We start from the raw sequence: 15,394 nt of genomic DNA, 5'->3' as shown, positions 1-15,394 counted from the left end.
AGTCTGAAATAAACACTGCCATCAAGTCTGAACATAAATTTGAAGTTAAACTGAGTTTACAATTGATAGTCATGATTGGATAGGTATTTTTTCTCTACTGTATATTCTTTAAAATTTATTTATTAATTGAAGGATAATTGCATTACAGAATTTTGTTGTTTTCTGTCAAACATCAACATGAATCAGTCATAGGTATACATATATGTATGTTTTCTTTTAAACATTATTTTTGAAGCATCCTTTAAAATGCTTTAGCTATTATTGATTATTAATAACAAATTAGAACATAAACTTTTTGAAATACAAAGTAAATCTGGCTGATTCTTCAAAGAAGACAGAGTGACTTTGCTCAATTTAGAGTAGAAAACCTCTAGCCTAGTTGATCTATATATAAATGATTCCAGGGTTGTCGTTTTTTAACTGGGTATGTGTAGATAAAAGAGCTAATGTGAACATATGTAGGTACAAAGAAGGTTCAGTTCAGTTCAGTTGCTCAGCCGTGTCTGACTCTTTGTGACCCGTGGACTGCAGCATGTCAGGCTTCCCTGTCCATCACCAACTCCCAGAGCTTGCTCATACTCATGTCCATTGAGTTGGTGATGCCATTCAACCACCTCATCCTCTGTTGTCCCCTTCTCCTCCTGCCTTCAATCTTGCCCAGCAGCAGGGTCTTTTCCAATGAGACAGTTCTTCGCATTAAGTGGCCAAAGTATTGGAGCTTCAGCTTCACCATCAGTCCTTCCAATGAATATTCAGGGTTGATTTCCTTTAGGATAGATTGGTTTGATCTCCATGGAGTCCAAGGAACTCTCAACAGTCTTCTCTAACACCCCGGGACAAAAGCATCAACTCTTCGGCACTCAGCTTTCTTTATGGTCCAACTCTCACATCCATACTTGACCACTGGAAAAACCATAGCTTTGACTAGATGGACCTTTGCTGGCAAAGTAATGTCTCTGCTTTTTAATATGCTGCCTAGGTTGGTCACAGCTTTTCTTCCAAGGAGGAAGCATCCTTTAATTTCATGGCTGCAGTCACCAGCAGTGATTCTGGAGCCCAAGAAAAGAAGGTCTGTCACAACGAAGGTCAAGAGGACAAAAGTGACCAGATTTGACTACAAACTTCAGCAAGACTGAAGGGGAAGAAACAACTTGAAAAGAGATCAGAGGCAAGAAAGCCTAGACCCGCAGGTGGCATCTGAGGCATGCAATTCTTGAGCCTGAGGAGCAGACACAGGAGGGGCACACTCAGAGCTATAAGAGGGGAAACATCTCAGGGTGTGAAGATTTGAATCTGCCACCAAATGGACGCCATGTGCAAGGAGACAGTGATAAAAGGCAACAACAAAACCCCATATCTTTGTCAGCAGTATCACTGAAATCCGTGACTAGAGAGCACCAAGGGAGTCGAGACCAAAGCAGTCTGGTTACTGAGGCCAAGAAGTTGGGCTGGAGGGCAGTGGCGGGTGTCACCCAGTCTGAGAGGGGATGACCCAGCTCAGGTCCCTCAAGCTGATCACCTACAAAGGTGGGAGCCTTGGAGACCCCGAGTCCCAGGGTGGGGCAGCCCGCAGGCCTCACCCCACCTGCAGATCTGTATACCCCCACTGCCAGGAGGCCCTCAGGAGACGTGTCATCCTGGGCGGACGTTCACAGGGAGGTGTGGGAACAGGTCTCTTACTCGTTCTGGCCCGCAGGGATCTCTACTGGTTGGAGTGTGCCTTCATCCCAAATGTCTAGCACTCTGGGATCTCGTAGGCAGAATCTGAGCCACGACTTGGAGGCCCTGGATTACACCATGGATCCTGGCTACTGCCTGGCCAGACCCGACCCCTCTCCCCCAGACCCTGTCCTGCTGCAAGGTCAGCCTCAGGAGAGCAAGTGAAGGTGCGGACAGGACAAGAGAGTGGGCGTGGCTTCAACACAGCCTAGGGCCGCAAGACACAGTTTACGGAAGAGGAATTTTAAACCTTAAGTAGTCACATTACTTCTTCACTTTATGTTGGCAACTCTTCACTAAAGATCAAACGCACATATACAAATTTTGGTTAGTCTTATTAAAATTAGCAATCTGTTACCACACATTTAGAACTTGAGAGTACAGACTGGGATTTTTTTTCTTTTGCATTTTTTCTTAACTATTGCCTATTTGAAATATTAAGCTAAAATAGTAGGACTACAGAATTATGTTACACATAAATAAGCAAAGCAATACTTTTTTAAAGATGAGAACAAATTATGCAACTGTGCAAGTCTGTAACACAGACTCAATTTATTAGTATAGTTAAACATAAACTATTTGATAAAATTTAATTTATAAATCAGGTCACTCACTAAACTAAACCAGCTGTAAGTATTCCATGCCATTGTCTCCTGGCTCCTTTAAAACGGTTAAAACAAAGCCAGTGAACCGAAACTTTCCTGCAGACTTTTCTACAGGAAGTTGGTATCTAGGTTCAGGATATAAAACAGGCTTTTCTCGTTATCTCAGCACGACCCCACAGCGCCACCTACTGTCTGAAGGTGTCCACGTGGGGCTCTGGGCACGCTGGACAGTGCGGTCTGCCCTCTCCACTGCTATGTCCTGGTTCTCCGTCGGTGGCAGGCAATGACACAGAACACCAAAAACAGACAAGGCCACTCTGCGATGAGGGTGGATGGGGCCATCTGAGCGGGCCAGAGGGCGCTTCTGGGAGGAAGGAGACACGGTGGTGCTGTGCTAAGTGCACACACTATCAGCACATGTCTAACTGCTCACAGAAAAGTGATTTTTATCACATGTCAACTGTATCTCAATAAGGTCAGCTTTAAAAAAAAGTCCCAGAAAAAAAGCACAAATTGTATGAGAAAGTCATCGTTCAATTTGAAATAAAATAGAAAGGTATGTAGATTTCAAGAGGAAGGAATGAACGGATTCCAAACACAGAATGCATCAGTTGGAAAAGACTGGAGAGCACACTATCTCTCATCAGGACAGCAGAGGACGGTGCCACCAGCTCTCACTGCTACGGCTGAAATATCACATGAGGAGATCAGGTCGGGAAGCTGGCAAACTGCCCCAAGCACAGAGCTGTGTCGGGGAGGCCAAGATCCAAACTCAGGCTGCGGCCACGACTTACCACCTGCTCCACCACCCAGACAAGGCAAGAATGCAGGAAGAGGGTAACACTGAACAAGAAAGGCAAGACCCAATGATAAGGCTGGTTAAAATGCCCTCCATGCCCCCACCCTGACAGCTGCAGCCCCCTTGGGCCCACCAGGCTGCTGGGATCCTCTCCTGTCCCCAACCCTCTGCTCCGTGCCCACCTCCCCGTGCCATCTGCCTGGAAAATATACAATGTTCAGGAATCCCCACCCCCATGAAGCCTGCAGCCCCTGCCTGGAGAGCCGGTGGCCTGCCTCTGCCCCCGCTCCTGTCACAGCAGCAGCAGACACCACTGTCATCACTTGCTTCCTACCCACCCCCAGCCATGTCCATCCCCCGGGGCTGCAGAGGCCTGAGTGCCACCAGGAACCAAGCGACCCACCCTCTCCTCTAAGCGGCTCTGGGCTTTGTTCTTCCAGGATGGGGCCCACGGAGCTCTCATCACCGCTGCCAGTTGCCACCTGACAAACTCCAGGGTGTGACGAGAGACCACATGGAATGTCCCAGCTCAAGTTCAAAAGGTGGACCACACACCCAGCAGCATCCACAGAGTCCTGGGCACAGCCGGGGTGCATTAGTAAGGTGGTCAGGAAACACCAATCTTCTAGAATTCTCCATGTGCACAGGAGGGGCAGGCGGTTTCATAGATTCAGCCTTTCAAATTTTAGAGTGGTGACTACGTAACAAACCCGTCCACAAGAGGGCGATGCTCGTATTTCTAAAAATCCCTCCGTGAGGACACAGGGAAGAACACCAAATTTTCCTGTATTTACAATGATCGAGCAACAGAGGATGGGATGGTTGGATGGCATCACCAACTCAATGGACATGAATCTGATTAAAACTCCAGGAGATACTGGAGGACAGAGGAAACTGGTGAGCTGTAGTCCATGAGGTCACAGAGACTTGGACACAACTTAGTGACTAAACAATATAAAAGAATCTCTTAATTTTTCTTTTACACATCAGTCTTAAGTGTCTGGATCTATTATCTGGTATTGAGTCATGACTAGAGCTCAAAACAGCTAGGAGAAAATCACCAATTCTTCTCTAAGAACAACAGATACAACTGCACACAACACTGTAAAGGTAACTGAATTTTTATTTACCAAGTTGTAGTTTTGAGGTTGTGCTGGGCTTAGTCACTCAGTCCTGTCTGACTCTTTGCAACCCCATGAACTGTAGCCCGCCAGACTCCTCTGTCCATGGGATTCTCCAGGCAATAAAACTGGAGTGGGTTGCCATGTCATCGTCCAGGGGAATCTTCCCAACCCAGGGATCAAATTCAGGTCTCCCGCATTGCAGGCAGATTATTTACCGTCTGAGCCCCCAGGGAAGCCCACTTGTGAGGTTAACTGTGCACTATTTTGCCTGCAGCCACCCTCAGCCAGGGATATGCAGAGAAGGCACATGAGGGCCCCTCCTAGGTCCTCTCTGGGATGCTGCCCCCTAGGAGAGGTCCCACCCCTGGCCTGCAGGTCCCCCTCACGGCCGATACTGCCTGGTGGCAACCACGACTGTCCTCTGCTTCCAGTAGCATCAGTGGGTGCTGTCTGTCCCACCCACCCTGGTCCCAAGGGCCTCAGTTAGCACCTGCCCACAGGTGTGAGGCAAGTACCTGCTAGATAATGACAGACTGGGTCCAGGGTGCAACAGAGATCATCCTTGAACACTGCTGCAGGTGCTAAGAAGCAGAATTACCAGAGTAACAAACTCCCAAGCTCGGGGGCCCCCAACTGTGGCCACAGTCCCTCTGTCCACTGGCTCCACGCCACCCTCCCCTCTGCCTGCCAACATCTGGCAGGTCTGTAGCTTCACTCGATGTTCCCTGCCATCTGAGCCTCATCTGAGGTCCTGGAGCTGAGAAAGAAGGGGCCTGGGATGTTGAAGGCAGTACCCCCAATTATGCAAGACCAGCCAGGGGATCATAAACCCAGTGCCTGGTCCACACCATCACCCACCATGAGGGGTGGGGAGGAGGCCGGAGCTGGACAGCAGTCAGAGGGGACAGCCTGGGGAGAGTCCTCCCAGCAGGTGGGCTCCAGGTGGGGGGAGAAGATGGAGTTCTTCTTCCCCCCAGTTCCAGGCTCTGGTCCACTCACCCCAGCCTCACCCCAACCCCAGGCCCCCCAGCAGTCCAGCTGCAGCACCCTCCATGCACCTGACCACCTAGCAGGCCCCCCTCCTTCCCAGCCTGTCTGATGGGCAGTGAGGCGCAGAAGCAGGCCGGCAGTTCCAGAATGAGCTCCTGGCCCTGCTGATGAGCCTGTAAGGCCTCCCTGAGAGCACGCTTACAGCAGCCTCTAACTGTCTCCCCTGCACTGAGTGCCGAGGCCACAGCTGTGGTGACACCCTCAGGGCCTCCTTGGGCACTGGGAGTGCCAGGCAGCAGCAAGGGGGAGAGGGTGAGCAGGGGAGGGTTCCCCAGGAACCAGCCTCTCCACTCTGGCTTCAAGTCCACACGCGCAGCCTCAGTCAAGGGTCGCTGCTAGGGTCTCAGTCTTTAAGCTGCACATATCTTGGGACAGGCCCCAGAAGGAGAACGCCAGACCCACCTGGGGCCCAGGTGCCCACATTGGGGATGGTTCTGGGAGGATCCCCAGGTGGCTTTTGGGCTGGTGCTGGGCCAACCTCTAGACATGCTGGGTTTCGCTGCCAGTGGGCACTGCTTCATATGTCCACTGGCCAACCCTATTTCATTTCTGGTGCCAAACCTGTGCAGGCTTTCCTGCCCTTTTTTCCCCACTGTCTTGTCCATATTGGTTTGTAGGGACCCATATGCATTATATGCTTGAGAGACCACGTGGGCCTCTGCCTGTCTGGTACACACCGATCAGATACACATCCTGCGAGGCACACACCTATGTCAGATGCATACCTCAGTCAGGTGCAGGAGCAGTAAGTTCTTCCCCAGTCAGCGGGTGTTGACACCACACTTCATTCCACACCTTGCTTCTCCCTCCCCCTTGATGGTGGCAGAGCTGCAGACTTGATGGGCCTACTGCCACAGGAGGCATGGGGAAGGGATGTGTAGATATGATGAAGGCCCAATCAGCTGGCTGAGTTAGTGTAAAGGGGACTTCCCTGGAGGAAAGAAATCTGAATGGGAGGCAGCAGAAGAGGCTCCCTCCCCCTCCCGTGTCCAAGGGTTGGGGCCAAAGGCCTGCATCCTGCAACCACAAGTAACTCAGTGGGCTGGGTAGGGCCCTTGGGCCTCTAAACTCTGGACCAGGTGAGAGTGGGAGCAAGGAATCTGGCCCTGACCCTGAGACGGCTGGAGGACACTTGCTGCAGTTTATTTCACAGTGACAAGAAGTTAGTCCACAGGCATGCTGACCACTGATGCTTCCAAGGACAGAACTGGGTTCACACTCCGCACTGAGCCGGCGGGTGACCTCTGGCGGCTGGGGAAGTGTGGCTGGCCTGAGGCTGGCCACGCCAACTGCACCAACCACAACCACTGCGCCCACCACGCCCACGATGCTGGCCACGCCCACGCCCTGGGCTCGTTGGACCCTGAGCGCCCCTCCTCCAGGTGGCCTGGGGAAGCAGGCCCTCACCGCCCCATGGGGCAGAACACAAGCTTCCCAATGAGTGATGACTGGATCACCAAGGTTCACATGCAGAAGCCTCCAGAAGAGCACGGTCCCCAGCAGGATCCGTTTCCCGCTCGGCTTCCTGGTTCCAGAGCAGAAGAGCGAACACTGGCAGACCTGAGCGGGGCGGACCGCGGTTCCCTGGGCAGCACTGGGGTCCCACAGGGCCAGTCTCTGCCCCTGGCTGCCCGAGACCCGTGACCTCACAAACAGGGGCGCTTCTGCCTGGACGCCCCTTGCTGAGCTGACGCTGATGAGTCAGGCAGACCACACAAGGACACCTTCTCGGCAGCAGTGACTCATGCCAGAAGCACACTGAGACACTCTTCATTCTCAGCCAAACTTTTCTTTAGTTCACTGACCTTCAGAAGTGTTTGTAAACTGAAGTGTCATCTGCGTTAAACAGATTCTGTTAGCCAATAAATCACAGTAAGGGGGGAAAGTCAAGTTTCTACCCCAATATGTAAGGACTCAGCCACCTGCCTAAGCACTAAGCCCTCGCAGCGCTGCCTCCCGCTCCCCCCATTGCTGGTGTTAGGAGCACCTGGGGTCACCTGCACCTGCCAGGGCCTGCCTGATGCCCCAGGGGACCCCTCCCAGGCCCACAGTTACCCCGGCTTTCAGAACACCCAGCAGGCCTGTGAGGATCTTGAGACACCCTGTCCCCGACAGACCCTCCTTGCCACTTTCTTCTCTCTGCCAAGGCTCCTGCCAGCGGTAGCCACGTGTGCACGTGGTCTGGTCATCACAGGGCTGGAGCGCTCGGGCACCATATGGGGAGAGGGAATGTGTGAGACAAGCAGGACTGTCTCAGAAATAACTGTCCCGCCCAAAGGACTGACATGCAGGTGACAAAGAGATTCATGGGGACACAGGCCCAGGCCTGTTTCAATACGGTCACAACTTCCCACACACCCAGCAGTCCAGAGTGTAACCCCGTGTGAAGGCAGAGAGGACTGCAGCCTGCTTCGCTGAGAGCCAGTCTGTGAGCTGAGGGCCATCCCGCTCAGGTTAGCCCCGCAGTCCCACATCACCATCGCAGCACCCGCAGCTCTGCATTTACAGGTGTATGCAAGCACAGGGGTCACAGGTCCGCGTGAGAGCTATTTCATTGTGCACCCTTAATTTCTCTTTTACTACAGGTGGATATGGTCATAATTATAATGATTTCACTTCAGAATTAGAAGGGGAGTCTATACATATTTGTCATAAGCAGACTGCGGAGACTGGTGGCAATGAGACACTGAGGAAAGCCTCAGCCTCTGAGCAGAGCCAGGCCTCCCTGGGACCGCCTCAGATTAACTCCCTGAGGGAGCGTAAGGGCTTCCCAGGTGGCACTAGTGGTAAAGAGCCCGCCTGCCAATGTAGGAGATGTAAGAGACTCAGCTCGATCCCTGGGTTGGGAAGATCCCCTTGAGGAGGGCATGGCAACCCACTCCAGTGTTCCTGCCTGGAGAATCCCGTGGACAGAGGAGCCTGACGGGCTACAGTCCATAGGGTCGCAAAGAATCAGCTGAAAGAATCAGCTGAAGCAACTTGGCTTGCACAGCATGCACAGGGCCTTAAATTCTGCAGGGGCTCCACAGCCCGAGCTCAAGAGGCTCCAGAGCCCGAGCTCAAGAGGCTCCAGCCTCGGAAGGTGTTCTCACCTGTGAGACACAGGAAGCAACTTCAGCCTGTTTAAGGAGCAAGAGAAGTGGAAGCAGGGACTGGCCTGGAGCTAAAAATACAGGCTGCCTGCAGCGCTCCCGCCAGACGGCAAATGAGGCTACTGACCAGGAGCGCGTCAGCCAAGAGATACTTTATCCAGCCAGAAACTTGCGTGCTTTTTTCTTTTTCAAATCACTGTGAAAATAAAGATTAATACACGGGACTACGGTTGCTAGAATTAGCTCTCATTTTATGAAACAAATGCAAAGTGTCTACTCTGCAGGTACCACCTATCAGCATAGACTCAGCAGCAGACCTGATTCCTGACACTGGGTGTCTGACCATTCCTGTCCTTCGTTCTGCTTCAGATGCCACCTTTTGTCCCTGCTTTTTTTTCTGTGCCTTCAGGGACAACTGCCTTGTGCACAGGATCAACAACAATTCGCTTCTTCAGTGCATGCTTACGTCACATTAAAAAACACGTTCTAACTCACTTCAACAGCATAATTAAAGCGATAGTTTACATCACATGATAATTGACTCTGTGGCTTAGCTGTGAAAGCACCTGTCTAGTAAACAGGAGACCGTGGGTTTGAATCCCAGACGGGCCTAAGAGGGCAATGTTTTGGGGGCTTCCCTGATGGCGTAGTGGTAAAGAATCCATCTGCCAATGCAGGAGATGCAGGTTCGATCCCTGGGTCAGGAAGATCCCCTGGAGAAGGAAATAGCAACCCACTCCAGTATTCTTGACTGGGAAGTCTCATGGACAGAGGAGCCTGGTGACCCACAGTCCACCGGGTCATAAAGAGTCAGACACGACTGGGCAACTAAACAACAAGAACATTACATCTACAGCACCCTGGATGTAGGTGGCCATAAATCACAGCTCACTTGCAGTGCTAACGCATGGTCTCACTCTGGGTTTTTTACCACCTCCCAATCAACTCTGGCTACAGAGAAACTGATTTAAGATCACTAATTAAGCTAAAAGATGAGTTGTGGTTACAAATACAACTCCGTCCCACTGGCACAAGCAGTGGTAAGAGTAATCATGCTTTTGCCCTCTCCATATACTTGCTGGCTATGTACAAAAAAGAAAAAGAAATCAGAAAGAAAGCACCAGTTGAAGATTAGACAAAACCTCTTTTAAAGGTTTCCCTGGGAACCAGGGACCTGATGTTCCTGAAGTCTACAGACACAGAAACGACAGGTGGGGCCTTCCAGGTACAATCCCAGGCCCAGTGGTCAGGCAGGGCACATCTCCCGCCCCTAACCGACCCCATGGGCTCTACGCCCACCACGGCCCAGAGGGGGCTGTGCCCTGGCTGACACGCCTCAGCCCCCAGCTGAGGGAGTGGACGAGGGAGTGGACGAACGCAGAATGCCCTCTTTCTGCATGCAGCAGCCTCTGGCAGCCACTTCCTATAATATTTCTTCCCCAGGAAAAAACCTCCAAAGTTCAGCGCTCGACCTTCCTGACTCAGTCACTCTGCAAGCCACAAACTAACCTTAAGTCATACTAACGACCGGGATTTTGACAGTCGTCTCAGCTTCCCTCAAAAGCAGACGCTGCATCATGTAATAGTCACCAACAATAAGTACCGAAGAAATGTTCTTTTAATTACCTCAAAGAAAATAGTCTGCGGTGAAGGCGTTACAGCGAGTCCCTGGTCGTGCCCAGCCCTTTGCCACCCGTGGCGGCCACTGGGGGGCAGCAGAGCACGCGCTGAGAGGCTGCAGGGACGGGAACCGACCATCTGTAGGAAGCGCCTAACAGAATGTGTTTTAAACAGCCAGCCAAAAGGCTTAATTAATGAGTTTACGTGGGGCCAGAGGCAATTTTTTTATGAGTCAAAAGTTAGCAGAGGTTTACAGGTTCCACTCTTACCGTGAATCTCACGTGTTCCTGTGCCTCCTGGGCCCTGCGGAGCGGGTGGAGCTGAGATGATCCGAGCGTGGCGCCCGCTCGGGGAGCTTCCTTTAGGCCCTTGTCCAGCTCTCCATGCCGACTGGAAAGCCTTCCCCCTGTAACAGACGGTTCCCGTGCTTCATGTTAACTTCAACCCAACAATAAAGCCTTTCCACCATCGCAGACGTCAAAGTGAAAAAGTGAAGGCACTCAGTCATGTCCGACTCATTGAGACCCTGTGAACTGTAGTCTACCAGGCTCCTCTGTCCACGGGAATTCCCAGGCAAGAATACTGGGGTGGGTTGCCATTTCCTTCTCCAGGGGATCCTCCCAACCGAATCCGGGTCTCCTGCATTGCAGACAGACACTTTAACCTCTGAGCCACCAGGGAAGCCAACTCCATAACACATGCTGCTTCATGCAAAGTCCTCTTCCAGGGAACTGATCCTGCAGGCTGCACAGCACTGCCCCCCAAAAGAAACAGTCCTCTCTTGAATATGGGGGCTTCCCTGGTGGCTCAGTGGTAAAGAATCTGCCTGCAAATGCAGGAGACGCAGATTCAATCCTTGGGTCGGGAAGAACCCCTGGAGAAGAAAATGGCACCCACTCCAGTATTCTTGCCTGAAGAATTCCATGAACAGGGGAGCCCGGCGAACTACAGTCCATGGGATCACAAAGAGTCAGACACAACTGAGAGACTGAACAACAACTCCTAGATATGTTTCACTTACTTCTAAAGTGTTCTTGATTTTTAAAGCCGATATCCCATGATAACTTCCACCTTCATCCCCTGCCACAACAGGCAGGTGCACACATGACACACACCATCAGATCTCCACTCGCCAACAGGCCAGCGCAAACAAGCACCAACCCACACGCTGAGGAATGAGATCTCGGGCAGAGTCCTGTCCGGACCCATCCTCCGAGAAAGCAGAAACCACCTGTGCAGGCCTGTGCACACGCGTGTGAGTCCAGACAGACCCGGAGTTGCAGGCTTGGCATCCCCCCCACCCCTCCCCACGCGGGTCAGCGCTGACAGCCAGCCCTGTGTCTGGAGCAGAGCCCGGGAAACAACTCTCCAGATCACTTCCTCCCAACCAGCGGGACGATGGAACTTGCTGACATACCTGTGAGACCTGACAATGGAGAGCCCGTATTTTCTTTCTGAAAAACAAGCTGATATACAAACGACACCTGCTTCTCCAGTGCAGACCTCCTGGCCCACGTCTGCCGGGAGAGCGGCGGGTCTCAGAGGGGCAGTGGCAAGACCGAGGCGGACAGTGCATCTGACCGCGGTGCGGCCAAGCTGTGCAGACCCCCATCCCCAGCCACCAGGAACCTCCCTCTGCATAGCCACAGCTGCAGGTCCTCAGGCTCAGCCACACCACTCCGCTGTGTCGGGCTCAGATGCCCCTAGAACGCGTGCCAGTGGGTGTCTGTGAGGACAGGGCACACGGCGTCCCCATCTCCTTTTGCAGCATCTCCAGGTGCGACGGGCACTCGCTGCAGAGCCCCGTAGGCCTGAGGTTACGGTCACACAGCCGTCTTGTCCAGCAGAGGTTCTGAGCCGAGTGTCCAGAGCCGTGCACAGTGTCGCCCACCCATCATCACCCAGCCGTGGGAGGTGCCAGCCATGTCACTCCTGAAGCCTCCTCGGGCAGGACACTAAGAACCAATGAACCCAGGCATCAGCCTAAACGATGGCCCCCAACACATGGCCAACCTCCAGATATTTGGGCGAGCCCAGCTGAGGTTCCCATCACTGCGGAGCACAGACAGGTCATCCACACATGCCCTGCAAATCCCCGACCCATGAAGACACAAGCAGAACAACACTGTGGCTGTTCTCTGAAGCTGAGTCTTGGGTGCGTAAGTTAAGCAGCAAGAGACCCCCAGAATGGAGCTACTCCAAAAGTCTTGTAAACTTAGGTAAAATGAGCAAATTCCAAGAAAAATGCAACTCATCAAAGCTGACTCAGGAAGAAATGGAAAATGTGACTAGACTACCAACATTAAAGTAGAATCAAGAGAAAAAAAAAATCACTGTACGAACAACAGTCCATGCCCGGATGGCTCCCCCAGGAAATTCGCCTGATACTCAGCAGGAACACATCTGCCAAGCGCAAGGAGGAAGGAAGAAGTGTCAGCCAAACTACTCCCAGGGACAGACGTAAACACCCTCGACAAAACGTCAGTGAATGTAGTTCTGACTAATCCTGCATGATCTAGCTGGATTTGTGCTGGGAACACGAGAATGACTGCATGCGTGGAGATCTATTGATGTAATCCTCCGTGCTAATAAACCTAGAGGGCCATAAGAGGACATCCCATGACCCCACTACAGGCAGCTCAGTAGCAGGCACAGTTGAGCTGGATTCCAAGGGACACAGGCTTCTGTGCTGATGTAGAGAGAACGGCAAGCACAGGGCTGTTCTGAAACACGGGACAGTGGCCATGTCCACATGGGGAGGGGCTGTGGTCAAGGAGGAGCTCAAGGGAGACCGAAACATGTCTGCTTTTACCCTAGGGAGGGCAGAGGACGGACCTGTCATCAGAACCACTCTCCTGACCCGCACGCCTTTGTAGGAGTCACACAGCTTATAACACAGATGTAGGAGAAAATCACAAGGCACAGAAGACAAACCCGTCCATGGTGCCCAGTGTTAGGGAGCGCTGTCAGTAACGGTGGAGCCCAGTACAGCTGACCCAGGGACGACCCGGGAACGACCCAGTGCTGTAGAACTACTACTGACGGAAAGGTGACCCACTCACACCCAAGCTGGGCCAGGGCCAGCGGCACCTGCCACACTGTGAACCAGACGAGACCAGTGACAGCGGCACCACCTGCAGCAGCAAAGAGAGCCGAGGAGCCTGCGTGTCAAGGGTGGCAAGACCCCAAGGAAGGTCAGCAGAGGCAGCTGGAAGGTTCCTGCAAGTGGAAGTGCAAGTGTTAGTCACTCAGTTGTGTCTGACCCTTTGTGACCCCATGGACTGTAGCCCGCCAGGCTCCTCTGTCCATAGGATTCTCCAGGCAGCAATACTGGAGTGGGCTGCCATTCCCTTCTCCAGGGGTTCTTCCTGGGATCCAAACCTGGGTTTCCTACACTAGGCAGATTCTTTACCATCTGAACCATCAGGGAGGTTTCCTATTTCTTGCAAAAGAGAAGAAGAGAGGCCCTGTGGGAGAAGCGAGAGGCGCGCAGGGAGCCAGGCTGCAGGGAGAGGAGACCAGCTGATGGCGCAGGCTCAGGAGCCAGAACCCTGCCCGGCTGGATACACCCGGCACGCCACAGGAGAAGGGCAGGGCCTGGGCACCCTAAAACTCTGAAAGGGGTAGAAGGGGTGGGACACAGAGGAGCCCTGTCAGCTGGAGGCTCCGTGGTCTCCGGTCCCTGACACAACCAGGCACCACCGCCAGCACCTCCCGGAGCCCTCTCCTGGTGGCTGCACCTGGCTCAGGACACCCTCCTCTGACAGCAGCGTGACCACTCATTAGTCAGGCTGCAAGGGTTTCTGCAGGGCGTCACCTGTATCTGCTGACAAAAGGAGCTCAGATGCCACAGCAATGCTGGTGAAACAGGGTCAGGTGGGGCTGCGCTTGTGGGGGCTAACTGCAAACACAGAACCAGTCCCGTGATATGAACGCGTCGTTCGGCACCCGATGGACTGCTGTGCCCTTGGAAACCTTGCTGACTGAATGGAGCTCTCGGATTTCCTTGAAAAGTGGTATTTATCGTTACAATTTTACTAGACTCTGGAAATTAAGGCTTCACTCTGCCCCTGAATAAGTATCTCACAATCTACCTTGCAGATGCGTAGCACCATTCATAAGTGTGCAGATACACAAAGCAGATACCCACTCAGTATTCTTGGACTTCCCCTGTGGCTCAAGCTGGTAAAGAATCCACCTGCAATGTGGGAGACCTGGGTTTGATCCCTGGGTTGGGAAGATCTGGAGAAGGGAAAGGCTACCCACTCCAGTATTCTGGCCTGGAGAATTCCATGGACTGCATGGGGTCGCAAAGAGTCAGACACGACTGAGCAACTTTCACTCACTCACTCTGTCCCTACATTCTACCTTGCGGGTATGTAGCACCATTCCTGAATATGCAGTTACACAAACCAGATTCCCTGATATTAGAGATGCCGACTATCCGAGACACAAGGCTTCACAGGCTCAAGGCAGGGGACAGAGAATGGTCAGCAGAGGGATGCTGACACACAGGGGTACTTCTGCATCACTGGTACCACCACTGCTTCAAGTGCTTAACTAGTCCTGCGATCTTCCACCAAAGGAGGGGTCTCGGGGAGGGGGGCCCCATGAGTAACTGAGCGGGCAGGGAGGGCACCGGGAGGGGCCTTGGGGGAGGCAGCAGGAGGAGTGGCTGGGGGGGGGCATCAGGAGGTGGGACCCCGGGGGGGCACCAGAAGAGGGGCCGCAGGGGGGACCCCCAAGTCACTGGGCCAAGAGGGGTCCCCTAAGTCACTGAGCCAGGCAGGGGTGCAGACACCCCTCAGCTGAGGCTGAGACGGAAAGCAGGAGGAGCCCCTCCAGATGCCTTTGGTAGAGGAGGGGCTCTCGGCAGAAGCTGGTGTGAGAGCAAGGAATCTGGGCTGTGTTTTCTGAAAGATCAGGCTGATAGCTCTGTGGGCAATGCCAGGGGTGAGGCCGGGACAGCTGGGGGGCAGAGGGATGACAGAGATGGAAATGTCAGGCTTCTCATTGGGAGGCTCAGTGGACGGGCCTTGGGGACGAGGCCAGTGGGTGGAGGAGTGAATCAAAGCCGAGTGACTCTGAAGATCCTCACTCCGAAGATCCTGGCTCCACCCAGAGGGCAAAGCGGCTCTTCAACAACTAGTATGAGAAAATGCAAAGGAGGTTCTAGAAGACAAGTGTCTTCAACTGTTCTGAACTAGGGAAACCTCTGAGCATTGATATTTCAGCTCCAATATGACAAAAGCTTCCCTGGCTAAGATTTCAGAAGAATCAAGTCGATCCTGGTATGTGACCACTGTGGAGAAAAGCAGTAGCTTCATGCGGTAAAACTACAACAAACACTTAATATAAAAACGTCCCGAGGAAGGGGACACCCAA

At 52.8% G+C, this 15,394-nt stretch overlaps 1 protein-coding gene across 5 annotated transcripts in view; it reads right to left on the bottom strand.

Annotated features, from left to right (window-relative positions):
• Nucleotides 1-15,394, bottom strand: part of ADARB1 (adenosine deaminase RNA specific B1) — a 112,738-nt gene that overhangs the window by 57,132 nt on the left and 40,212 nt on the right. For 3 of the 5 annotated variants that reach the window (XM_065942671.1, XM_065942674.1, XM_065942675.1), the window contains one exon: nt 10,279-10,415. The exons of the other annotated variants lie outside the window; for them this stretch is intronic. The gene's annotated coding sequence lies outside the window, so the exon portion shown is untranslated. The remainder of the gene's footprint in view (nt 1-10,278; nt 10,416-15,394) is intronic. 5 annotated transcript variants of the gene reach the window in all.

This window comes from Muntiacus reevesi, chromosome 8 (genome assembly GCF_963930625.1).
Source record: "Muntiacus reevesi chromosome 8, mMunRee1.1, whole genome shotgun sequence".
NCBI lineage: Eukaryota > Metazoa > Chordata > Mammalia > Artiodactyla > Cervidae > Muntiacus > Muntiacus reevesi.
Note: the sequence above shows the minus strand (reverse complement) of the source record. Positions and strands in the feature narration are given on the sequence as shown.